General features: G+C 34.8%; 1 protein-coding gene across 4 annotated transcripts in view; it reads right to left on the bottom strand.

Annotated features, from left to right (window-relative positions):
- The window catches only part of LOC113236499, a 37,019-nt gene that overhangs the window by 15,744 nt on the left and 8,435 nt on the right, over nucleotides 1-12,840 (bottom strand). The window lies entirely within an intron of this gene.

The raw sequence follows: 12,840 nt of genomic DNA, 5'->3' as shown, positions 1-12,840 counted from the left end.
CCTTCGTAATGACATAACATGCGTTTGCGCAACTACACGGAGTCTCACAGTCATTTACTTAACGGTCCAACTCCGATACATTATGAATTCGAATCGCAATAGTTCGAAAAATAAATTATAGCAACATAGGTAACTGTACTTTTTAAAATGGACGTAACGTACTTTGAAGATTTCGTAGATTGCTTTGAATCACTACAAACTGTAGCAAATGAATGGAGATGATGTAGTCAAAATTATTGGAAGTCTGTTTTTTATGCATCTATCAAAGTCAGATCATTCTTACATGTTTATAAGAACGCCGATTTTTTTTATTCTTCATGCTTCATGGCGGCGGCGGTTTGTCTCTACCTTTTTTGTTATTTCTTATGACGTCTGCGTGGCCTTGTCTGATACTGTTTCGTCCAATTCCTATAATACCTATTTCGCTTTATAACAGTTACGTTAAGTTTATATAAATTTATTGTCTATGACAAATGAATATCGAATGATTTATTGCTACTTTTTCTTCGAATATCAACATCACATTAATTTCATACTCTTGGTATAACAATATCACATGTTTATAAGTCAAAAATGATTTTATGACATGAAAGTCATTTTAGTAGCAGTAGAGTTCGTATTGAAAGAGTTCGTCTAGGGTAGTACTGCCACTTTAATATCAGCATTACTGTGTTCCGGTTTTGAAGGGTAAGGGTGTTGGTGAAACTACAGGCACGGGACTTGTTAACTTATGTCTCAGCATGACGGGCGCAGTGGCAGTGCCACTCAAATCTTTGCGATTTAAAGCTCTGAGTGGCACTGCAACTGTTATGGACTGACGTGTAGCTTACCATTAGGCGCACGAGTTGTTCGTCCCGTCACTAGGTATTATAAAAAAGTAGTCATAAAAATAATACGAACTACATGAAAAGTTAAGTATGTAATGTGAAATTTTAAGTTTCCTATTTAAGCATAAAAAAGTTACCGGCTTATTTATACGTAGAATCCTTAAACTTTTCTTCTCAAAAGTTGTCATTTTGCAGAAGTGGCCTTATTACGCCAAGGCTGCCATTCATAAACGTAAACTTTAAAAGTCAAAAAGTCAAGTGATTCATCTGATGAAAAGTGGTAACCAAACGCTTGTAGTTTGCAATACTATAAGAAAGCATCCTTAAAGCGAGGTATAGATTTTAGGAGGTGTGGAGTGGGGCCACCCCATGCGTTCCGCAATTCGCGTGCTTAAAATTAACATGAATAAAATAAGAACAGGCGGAAAAAAATTTACACAATTCCGACGTTGACAAGCACCCGATGGCAACTGACGGGGCAGCGGGCGGTGCGGCGTGTTGTTAAACCGCTGGACAATTTTTAAATTTTGGTATAAATGTGAATTTAATAATTATAGAGCTTCTGTAGAAAAATAAAATTTAGCAGGTTCTGAAGAGAACGTGCAAAATTTTAGTTTTCAAGAGAAATATTTCCATATGAAAAGTGCAAAGTTAGAAATTTTGTTCTTAAATAGTCCGTTTTAAATTTTCATTTTAGCCTATTCTTGGGATTTTACATGATCGGGTAAAGTATGTCTTACCGTGTAACGAATTAGCACATTCTTTATACAATATCCATGTGCGTATCGTATATATATTCTTTATAAGACTGCAATATAATAGTAATTTGATCCACCATTTAATCTAGCAAAACAGTTTTCCCCGCTTCTCCTCCGGTGATTCGAAATCGCAAATGCGTGTTCCTGTGATTGCTTCGGCATATTATGACTTTTTATTACAAGCATAAGCTTATTGAACAGCTAGACAAACTTATATTTATTTGCAATGCGTTGTAGTTCCGCATACAGTTATGATAATTGAAGATAATGGACGAACTCGGTTAGTTTTAAGTACGTTACTGTGAACAAATTATTTTAATGGCCATTTTGTTATGGATATGTTAAAATTGACGTTAGCAATGGATATGATTAAGCCTTCAAAGTTAAGCGTGATTGTATGTTGGCTGTCCTACATTTTAACGTAGGTTAATGGTCACTGCGATTCTAAGTACCTATATGGAGCATCGTAATCGAGTTTTAATGAAAGTTATTAAAATTATATTACATGCCTATGACAATTACAGTATATTGGTTTTCTATAGATAAGGATATTGCTAAGTGTGCGCGAGCACATACATATAATTTCTGGTGGTTTCAGAGAGAGGGAGAGCGAAAGTATTAAAAATCCTTCGGGATCTTAGGAACGTATATTCGCGATTTGTGATGACAACAACAACTGAATATTAAAAACATAATGTCAAAAAGAATAGTTAGTTCGATTTTTTAATAATGCTAAGTGGCTCACTGCCACTTAGCATCATGCCTTAGCGACATGCCTGTCCGTTGTAGTTGCAGTACCACTCAAAATTTTAAATCGCAAAGATCCGAGGGACATTGCCTCTGCACCTGTCGTCCTGAGACATAAGTTGACAAGTCCCATGAGCCTGTAATGCTTACTACTGCTTGGCGGCAGAAATAGGTAAGGTGGCAGTACTTCCCTGAACGAATTCTTTTACAAGGAGCTCTACTGCTACTAAGCTCTATGTTACCGTTAAGCTGTAGGGATACGAGGTGTTTAATTGCATTTTATACTAAATTGGTTGCTATAAAGCTACATGTGTGTTGTAGGGGAGAGGTGTAGGAGGCTATGTGCTCGCGCTTGTGGCCCGGCGGGCGTCTGGGGAGACACGGCATCGCCAGTGAAAGTTAGTGATCACGTCACCTCGGGCTCAGAGGTCATGAATATTTATTATTTAGCTTGGTTATACTACTAATGTGTTAATTGTACATGTACGGACTTAAGTGCCATTGAGGTGAGTTTATTGGCGTACCGATACATGTAACAGTTTTGATGATAAATCTTGAATTGCATTGGTGCATTCTTATCATTAAGCATTAATTCATAAGTTTCGTTTGTAGCGGATTAAGCACTAATAGTAGTGTATACACACACATTTCGTATAAATAAGTTTCACAGTTATTCTCACCGGCAATGAATTCGAGTCACCAGAAAAAGAAATAAAAGAAAAACAAATTTAGACCAATTTTCATACATATATTTTTTGCTTTTTAATTAATTTAGTAATTTTTGCTTAATTAAGTTACATTTTTATTTAAAAAGAGTTGCTTTATTATTAAAAGAGTTGACAGAATTATTAAAAAACTAACATGTTTTTAGATATATAGTTCTTTTAAGGTTCAATTAGTGATTTATTTGTGTTATTTGATTGTTGTTGTATTTTATACGTTTTTAATGCACCGCCTGCTAATTATTCTAAACCCAGCTCTCCGGTTGTAAAGAATGCCTAATGGGTTTAAATCAGCCATTTCTACGTTTTGTGTGCTTTATATGATTAAATAAATAAAAGTAAACAAACATGAATATTTTCGAATGCTGTTGTTTATATTATTACATTGTCTACAAGACATTTCATTTTAAAATTATAGCCTCATCGTTACTTGAATATTTAAATTTCATTAGTGACTTCAATTCACTATGCCTGGTTAACATTACCATATATGTATTAATAGCGAAGTTCATTTTTTAATAAACATTGAAATTAAGAGTTACTCGTAAATACAACTGTATGTCCTTTAAATTGGTATTGCGGCAATAACACAATTATATAACGCAAATGTGCCCAGTGCCATATTGCGGCTGGTTTAAGCAACTATGGACCGGTTCTTCGGCCCCGATTTTGAGAAACGACGACGTCATTGCTGTAGGCGACCGCATAGAAGTGGATTGTTAATGATAAGGTGTTACTACATTACATGCCCGACTTTTTGTTAAAGAAAATATTTGCAATATTAATAATATTGATAGGAGAGCGGTTGCTTCCAATCGGTCCATGGTTCGAATGCTATTTAGTTTATGATGAAATTACAGGCACATTTGTTTGTCAACTTATGTCTCAGGATGATAGGCGCAGTGACAGTGTCCATCATATCATTGCGATTTAACGCTCTGAGTAGCACTGCAACTGTTATAGACACTAGACGCACTTGTTCGTCCCGTCACTTGGTGTGATAAAAAAAGCAGTGCTAGACCAGTGAGAGAGCGGTTGCTTCTCAATCTATGAAGAGAGGTCGATGATTCGAATTCAATAGTGGCATGTACCTATAACTTAGAGTAACATTCATTTGTAAATAAAATACCGAAACTTTTTTTTATATGATACTTACCAAGTGACGGGACATACAAGTTGTGCGCCTGATTACCATCAGCGCCTGTCCATAACAGTTGCAGTGCCACTCAGAGCTTTAAAACACAAAGATCTGAGGGGTACTGTCACTGCGCCCGTCATCCTGGGCCATAGGTTGATAAGTGTCATGTGCCTGTAATTTCACCAGAACCCTTACTCTTCGAAACCGGAATACAGTAATGGCCACATTACCGCTTGGCAGCTGAAATAGGTAAGGTGGCAGTAATTCCCTGGACGAACTCTTTCACAATTGGGCCAGCATGGAGGGGTAGGACCATAACCCACACGTGGTAGTGTTATAATTTGAACTTATTATCTGACATTTTATCGAATCGGGTTTCCATATCTTGCCAATTTCGGTAAGTGGAAAGTTTCCTACCTCACCAATTCAGTTGTTATGGCAGTTTACGAATGACAATGTCTCCTTCGGTCCATAATCACCGGATCGATAAACTTGTTTCCTTTATGGCTTTGTTGATTGAAATAACATTTATACAATTCAATTAGGTTACTATTCCGAGAAGCTACCACCGGTTGATATTCAAGATTGCAGATTTATTCTTTTTTTGTAAAACCCAGTTTCGCATCAAGTCGTGTAACGAAAACAGAACTGGTTTTTTATTGATACCAAGGTCGTGATCGTAGAAGCGATGATGCTGTACAGTATTGTAGATGCACTTTATGTGCTTTAAATATGATTACCTAGATCTCCGGGAGTATGTCACTTTAGTTTTACTCTAACGCCAGACAGCAACGACAATATATAGTATTTCTTTTCTTAACATGGCCTTTAAGTTATAAAAATATATTTTGATTCCGCTTGGAAAGAAATACTTTATAAATTTTGGTATAAAGGATCTTGAATGTGGAAGATAGAAAGCTATGTAGAACGAGCGAACTCGATGGCCCAGCGAATACCATTGTGACGGCACTGACGTACTTCATCGTTATTGAACCTTTTTATCATCCTCTTTTCTGGTTCCTTGCCATTTAAAATTCGAATTCCTTTTTCCTTAGCTATTTCTAGGTTTGTTCAATCCGTCGTCACTCCCGTTAAAATTCTTGAAGCGAGAGTACGTGACCATAAATCACAAATCACCTCCATTTCCTTATTGTAAAACTTCACGTCGATTACTATTACTATTGTATATATATTATATTATATATTATATTATATTAGCTTTTAGGTTGAGTATTGTGTATTGTGTTATTTAGTTTTATTGGGAGTGTTTCATAATAATTGTACCTTTTTTATATATTACTCTTTCATCATTTCTTACAATAAATTTAGTGGACCGAACCTTCTGCCACAGCATTGTGGGCGTTCGAAGAAGGTCCCGGTGGGATCAATTTGGTGAATGAGCTTTTCCAAATTGATTCTAATCTAGCCCCGTAGTTAATTAAGTTAGTACTCATAAATATAGGGAATTCCCTAGGTCGAGACTAGGTAATTGGTTTGGTTAGGATATTGTACGTATTTACATAAATTAAAGAAATAATAGGATATACTGGATCTTGGTTGGAAGAAGGAAGTCAGTGGAAAGAAGGCGAAGGTGCAAAGGTGGAAAGAAAGTGGTAAATGCAAGAATTATTCAATAAAGGATAGTCGAAGTCTGAGTTAGATCTCAGACGACATTATCTTTATTTTTCGGTTCGTCGGATATTATATATATATATATATATATGTATATATATATATATATATATATATTACACGTAACGTTTATATTAAGAAATACTATAAAATAATATTTACCGTAATAAATAAAAGTACCATAATAAATACTAGTTTTTAACCGATTTAAAAAAGATTACAACATCTGTTTACAACATTTGTGAACTGATTGATGATTCTTTTTTCTGGGAAGGGGGGTACCTCAGTAGTGGTTTCATTGCAATTTGAAGAAAATATAATTTTTTTATTGCAATTCACCCATTTTCCTATAACCAATTTCAATGACACTTCGCAATAGATGTAATTTTGAGGTTGTTTTCTTTTTTAGGTTATAAATGTATTACAACATTAAAAACTCGGCATGAGATGGTAGATTTATATGGGTTACATTCAGTTCACTAGCAAATGAAATAAAATTGAATTGGTTGAATTTATGTGAAATAATGCCATCCAAAAAGTTCGAGAATCTGATTCGATAGAGAAGATTCGATAGAATTCGATCGATAGAGAATCTGATTCGATCATTCATAATTGAAAAATAAATTAGTTTAAAAAAAATCTGAAATAAAATTAAAAGCTTCAATTACCTAACTTGATTTCTCTTATTCCCAAACCAAAATTTCTATTCTATAAACCTAAACATTTCGGTTACAAAAAGCCACAAAGAAGTTGCCTCGTAGTCTAGGTTGCTTGTATAATTTAGAGAGAGACGGATCGAATGTTAAACTTTGACCATCACGACCTTTTTTTAAGGCCTAAGACATCTTATAGATAAATCATTGAGCACAATCATGGTAAATTATAGCTTTAAAACTTATTTTAAGACAAAGAAAATAACCGCTATGTTAATGTATTTTGAACTGGGTAATGATTTGTACATCGGGGACGACAGCGTTGATGTCTTTCTCATACTCGAATCGTACAAAACAACATCAAGCGAACAAACAAGATAACACTTTTAGCGTTGTTACATTCGAATTAAGTCTTCCCACGGAAGTGGTGGCGTATTGTTAGAATGGGCTGTTAACCGTGTAGGAAGTGGTCAATGGTGATTACAACCCGTAGACTACGGCGACTAGTCGATCGCCGTAAATAATGATATGTCGTTTGTCTATCGTTACCTACCGCTGTGCTATCAAGGCAAATTGTGTAGTGTTTTTAGTTGTTGCGAAAAGTGTGTCACGAGTAAGCGATTTGGGATATTTTGACATATCCTGGGTTATACGACATGTTTGGAACTAAAGAGACTTATAAATAAACGACGATAATATTATGGAAATTAAAAACTAGTTTTTTGGAATATAAGTAATTTTTGTTTTAAAACAAAAAAGAAGTTGGTACATTTAATGTTAGATGGTTTGAATCCGTTTTGTCTGAGCCAGCAAGTAGTGTCGCGAAAGTTTTCTATACATTTTTGGTTAGGTTAGTATTTTCATTTATCTATTAAGCGTTTTTGATGCATTGTTTTTTCTAATGGGGCTGACACGTTCAATAATGATTAAATGCCTGAAATAAATAAGTTGTTGGTTGCATTTATCACCGTAACATGAACTTTCCAAAAAACCGAAGCAATGAGAGTCTTGGTTAAGATTCGATACGACCGTCAGGTCGAATTAAATTTTTTCCCATACTAATACGGTACATTTTGGTTGGGTCGAGAGGCAGGGCCCTGGCTTTATTTCAGAATTATTTTTCTTTTTTAGATTAAAATTTTAGATTAAAGCCATTTCAAAAACGTATATCAAATGATATGTAAACGTATATACTCATCATCATCATATCAGCTGGAAGACGTCTACTGCTGAACATAGGCCTCCCCCAAAGATATCCAGACCAGCCGATCGGACGCGACGTGCATCCGTCGGTTACCCGCCGCCCTTACCAGTTCATCCCTCCATCTAGTAGGGGGCCGTCTCACTGAACGCATACTATACGTGCTTTATTTAGTTAAGTTGTTATAAAAAAAAGAAAATTTGGTATATGTAACATTCACTTACAAATAAATGGACGACGGGTCTAATACAAAAACCACGAAAAAAATGTGCCAAGTCAACCTATTTAAACGTAGTGACATGTAAAGGAATATGAAAAAGCTAAAACGTTGAATTTAAATTGTAATGTCATGGCAGTACTGTCTAATTTTGCTTGCTTCGCTGTTGGTCGAACAAACGAAGACTATAGCGTGAATGACGCTCTGTATACGATTTTAACGTCCTATAAGTTCGGACACTTTTTAACGCAGACCCGACGTCCATATAATTGTAAGTCAATGATATGTAAAGTACCTATGAAATAGAGCGGTTTTCTTGTAAAATTTCGAGGTAAGTTTTTTTTTTTCTATCGTGAAAATTATTAGGAATCGTGTTTTCACAATATATAATAATCAGTGCATATCTTCAATTTTACTATATATTTTTTTCCAAAATGGTTGATTCAACACTTTCACGGCGGAATCAACCAAACCGTTTGAGTTTGTATAGATACTTAATAATGAAAATTTGTTTTTAGGCATTTATCATCATCTTTATTACTCATTTATAATTTCCAGGGACAGGCGTTTATATCCATTTCAAATAAAAGTCGTTACTCACTACGGCAAAAAAGCCGTTAAAACCAAGAACAAAAGATCTGCAGCAAGTTCAAAGTGAAATTCGTAAGGTCTGCTGATGAGTTCCGAAGCTCAGTTGGGAGAGCGAAAGCTCGCGTTTTGACGAAAATGTCGTTGGTTTAATTCCAGCTGGATCAAAGAAGTTTTTCTTTGAGTTTGTTCGATCTTTGTATCGATTATAACGTTGTGGTCGCCCGTTGTCTACAGTGGGATATAATAATACTCCACTACTAGTAGTACTAGTTTGTACTACAGTCAATTCGGGTAACTTTGAATCGTGGTGTAACTTTGAACGTAGTTGCGTAAAAGATTTAAAAATTTATTTTATGTATAGCAATCTTTTATTTTTAGTATTGAAGCTGTGTAAATCGGAACAAAATTGTTAAACGACAGTTATGAAAGAAAAAAGTAATGTTAAATTGTATTTTCTTAAACTTTCGCGGTTATTTCTTGGCGAAAGTAGTTTGGTGTGATTTGTTGCTCAGTTTTAGAATCGGAATTAAATATATAAATCTGAATATTGACAGGTACGTTTTGGTTTCCACACTTAAGTAGAGGTTTATATATCGCTTTTTTTAAAGAATAATTTAATTTGGTTTTGTATTTACGCGTAAAACGAATTAGATTTTGACGACGTTACCAAACAGAGAAATTTGGGTAACTTTGAATGTGTTTGACTGTGTTTTTAGAGAAGAGGGTAGTCTGTTTCCAGGGAGAGTTCTAAAAGTTACTCCTTTGGAAATTACTGTCTCAGTGCTCCAAAAATGCATTTTAGGAGGTTGGTCTTGGCCCTCTAACGTTGAGACATGTCAAGTTAATAAAGCCGATATTGTGAATATTATAAAAGAGCAACAGCTATCTAGAAAAGGCGACCGTATTTATATTGATGACGACATTTTATTCAAGGAGTGGGGTGAATAGATTTTTGTTATGTATTTACTTTGCCTAAAATAATTGTTATAGGTGATTCATTTTGATCTCGTTTGATAGCTAAATAAGCGTAGAATTTATTATTAAACAGAAAATTTTCATTTTTATTCGCATTAATTAAAAAATCTAAAAAAAAACAAGTTTTTCATTTCAACTAAATTAGTTCGTCTCGTTTTATTACGGCAATACCAAGTCAAATGTCGTTTTTGAACGCACTGTCAGGAATATTTGGGCAGATTCACATCTAAAAAACATGAATATGTCGTATAATCTTACACAAACTGTAAAATATCTAGAAAATATACGGTTTCCATATCGAAGGCTAATCTTATTCAAAGTCACCCAAAATTCAAGGCAACTTTGAATGTGACTTTTGGAGCAAATCTAGAACAGTTTTGTTGAATAATTACTAAATTCCTTCTATAAGAACGAAAAAAGGGCTTAAAAGAACACTATTCAGTTAATAAAGTAATTGTTAAGAAACATAATTAAATGTGAAATTATTAGAAAAACGCAAAAAATGTTCAAAGTTACCCGAATTGACTGCAGTGGAGAATTTATACACCCCATTGTTGGGCAAGAGTCTCTCTCAGGCGAGGGTTTAGGCTACAGACTTCATCGTTTTTCGAGAGTTGTGAACCTTTTTCGACGTGCAGGTCTCATCACGATCTTTTCTTCACCGAAAAGATCATGATAACATTTCAAATTAAATTGAATTTACTTTAACAAAAAAATATATAAATAAATATAGAACTGATTATGAATACAAAGATCGAAACACACAGAAATATTTCGTCGACCCGGTGGCACTTGAACCCGCGACCATGCTGCACCGTAGCATTGCTAGCACTAGATGTCAATACAAAGACCTATACCAAAAACACAGGACAATTTCGACGACTCGGTAACAGGGGGCCTGCCACAACCTCTTAAAACAAGGTTACTTTAACCTTACATTAACTTTTCGTACCATGACGCGCTTAAAGTAAGCTTATTACAATGTTAAAACTATAATGTTTTATTGGCAGCTTTGTGATTATTCATTCACTCAGTTCGTACTATGAGGCGACTTTAACATTAAAGTAATATTGTTCTTATGTCAAGTTTAACAATCTTAAAATAGTTACACGGATGCATTGGAAACAATATTATTTTCCAATTTATTGTCTAAATATTGATTTGTAATTATTAAAAGTTAAGTTGAACTTATTTATTTACATATACATACATAGGGCTCACTATAAGTTTCCGGAACTGGCCACTTACATAAACAATATTTAAAAAGTACATTAAAACATTTGAAAATGGAACCCTGGCTGTAGAATACAGTTTGTTTTATCTGACTGTCACTTGTTTTTATATTGTGGCGTCATTGTAGAAATTGGTTGTCTACATCACTATGGATTTAACTCGTGAAAATTTTCGTAGTGTGATTTTCTACGCCTTTAAGTGTAAATTAACAGCTCAGCGTAGCTTCGCTCGGCTTCAAACTGCTTTTGGCGATGAAGCACCATGCAAGAGGACTATTTAATAACTGGTTTACAGAATTCAAACGCGGTCGTGTGTATCTCAGTGACGAATTTCGTGATGGTCGCCCGTCCATTACTGTGAACAACAAAAACATCGATGCTGTGCGCCGTATGATCACGAACAGGCAAACAGACAGGCATGTGACATACCATGAGATTCGGGTATCTTTAGGCATAGGCATGAATTTGGTGTGGGACATAGTAACAGGTGACGAAACATGGATTTATAGTTACAATCCCAAAACAAAGCAGCAATGGAGCGTATGGGTCTTTCGAGATGAGCCGAAACCAACCAAAGTGGCGCGCGTGCAAAGTGCCTCTAAGCAGATGATTGCTTCTTTTTTTAATGAAACTGGACACGTGGCTACTGTTGCTTTGGAGAATCATTGTACCGTGAATAGTGATTAGTACACGACCATTTGTTTTGCCGGAAGTTATTGACAAACTCCGTAAAAATATCCGTAAACGCCGTATCATCTTGCACCACGATAATGCCAGTTCTCACATGGCTAGAAAGACAAATGAATTTTTGAAGGTGAACAACGTTGACCTTATGAGCCATCCCGCGTACAGTCCCGACCTGGCACTTGTGTCTTTTATTTATTTTCAAAAATTAAGAACCTGTTACGCGGTCAACGATTTTCATCACCTGAAGAGGCTGTCGAAGAGTATGGAAAATATGTTTCAGAGATTGCTACATAATGTTTTCAAAATTGGTTCATTCGTATGAAAAAGTGCATTAACGCTAATGGAGAATATTTTGAGAAACAATAAATTCATTTCTGACCGTTTCTAGTATTTTTTTCTTATTCATTCCGGAAACTTATAGTGCGCCCCACGTATCTTTTCAATATTTTGTTAATTTTTTAATTTAATAGTACATAGGAAATCATTTATCGCTAATTAAAAATACGCGATGTTTATTTCGTAAAATTATGACAGCGACATCTGTATGCTCCTTGGCGATACTAACAGTTGACACTAGACTATTATTCCGAACCCACAACGTGACCATCAAGACTCAACTTGTTTTATTTATTTTTCTTCATGAAAATATGGAAAAATAATTAAAAAAAAACAACGTAATTTTAATAGATTTTATTAGTACATACTTTTCTATTTTTAACCGTTAAAATTCCCTGAATGTAAATAATATTAAGTACTTAAACATTATACTAGGATAAGACGATTCGGAACATCAAAAAGAAAGAGATGGCATTATATAGTATGAACTAGCGTTATTTTTTTCCTATTTTTATTAAGGAATAGACATTATTTCAAAATCAAAGACAAATATATAGAAATCATTCGTTCTTTCAATCACTTTAGTAATAATACATTAGTTGGTTGAGAGGTTTGTCATGGTACGAATATTAGTAATATATTATAATAAGCTTACTTTAAGCTTACATTGAAATAAGATTGTATTTGGAAAGGTTATGGTAGACCCCCCTGGACTCACTAACTCATATGGTTAGAGCAATGCTACGGTCCAGCATGGTTGTGGTTTCAAATCCTACCGGGTCGACGAAATAAATTATCTATCTTCTTCTTTGTATTAATTTCTATTCATTTGCATTGGAGTTATTTAATAAAAACATCTCAATAAATAAATGTAGTAACTACTTGTTTACTACTCTACGCATTTAATAAAATATTTGAACTTGAGTCAATTAGTGTATCTAATTCCTATTGCCTTGTACAGTCTGCTTTCAGCGTATATTATATTGATTCGACAAGGTTCTTGCGTGAAATACTTGTCGTTCGAAGATGTCGACCAAAGACAATGCGTCACGGACACGCCTGCAAATCAGATAAGCCGCGAAACATGTTGGACATGCGCTGACGTAACGATCGTGGCAAAATAT

This window comes from Hyposmocoma kahamanoa, unplaced genomic scaffold, assembly GCF_003589595.1.
Source record: "Hyposmocoma kahamanoa isolate Upper Pololo Valley unplaced genomic scaffold, ASM358959v1 92, whole genome shotgun sequence".
NCBI classification, from domain to species: Eukaryota; Metazoa; Arthropoda; class Insecta; order Lepidoptera; family Cosmopterigidae; genus Hyposmocoma; species Hyposmocoma kahamanoa.
Note: the sequence above shows the minus strand (reverse complement) of the source record. Positions and strands in the feature narration are given on the sequence as shown.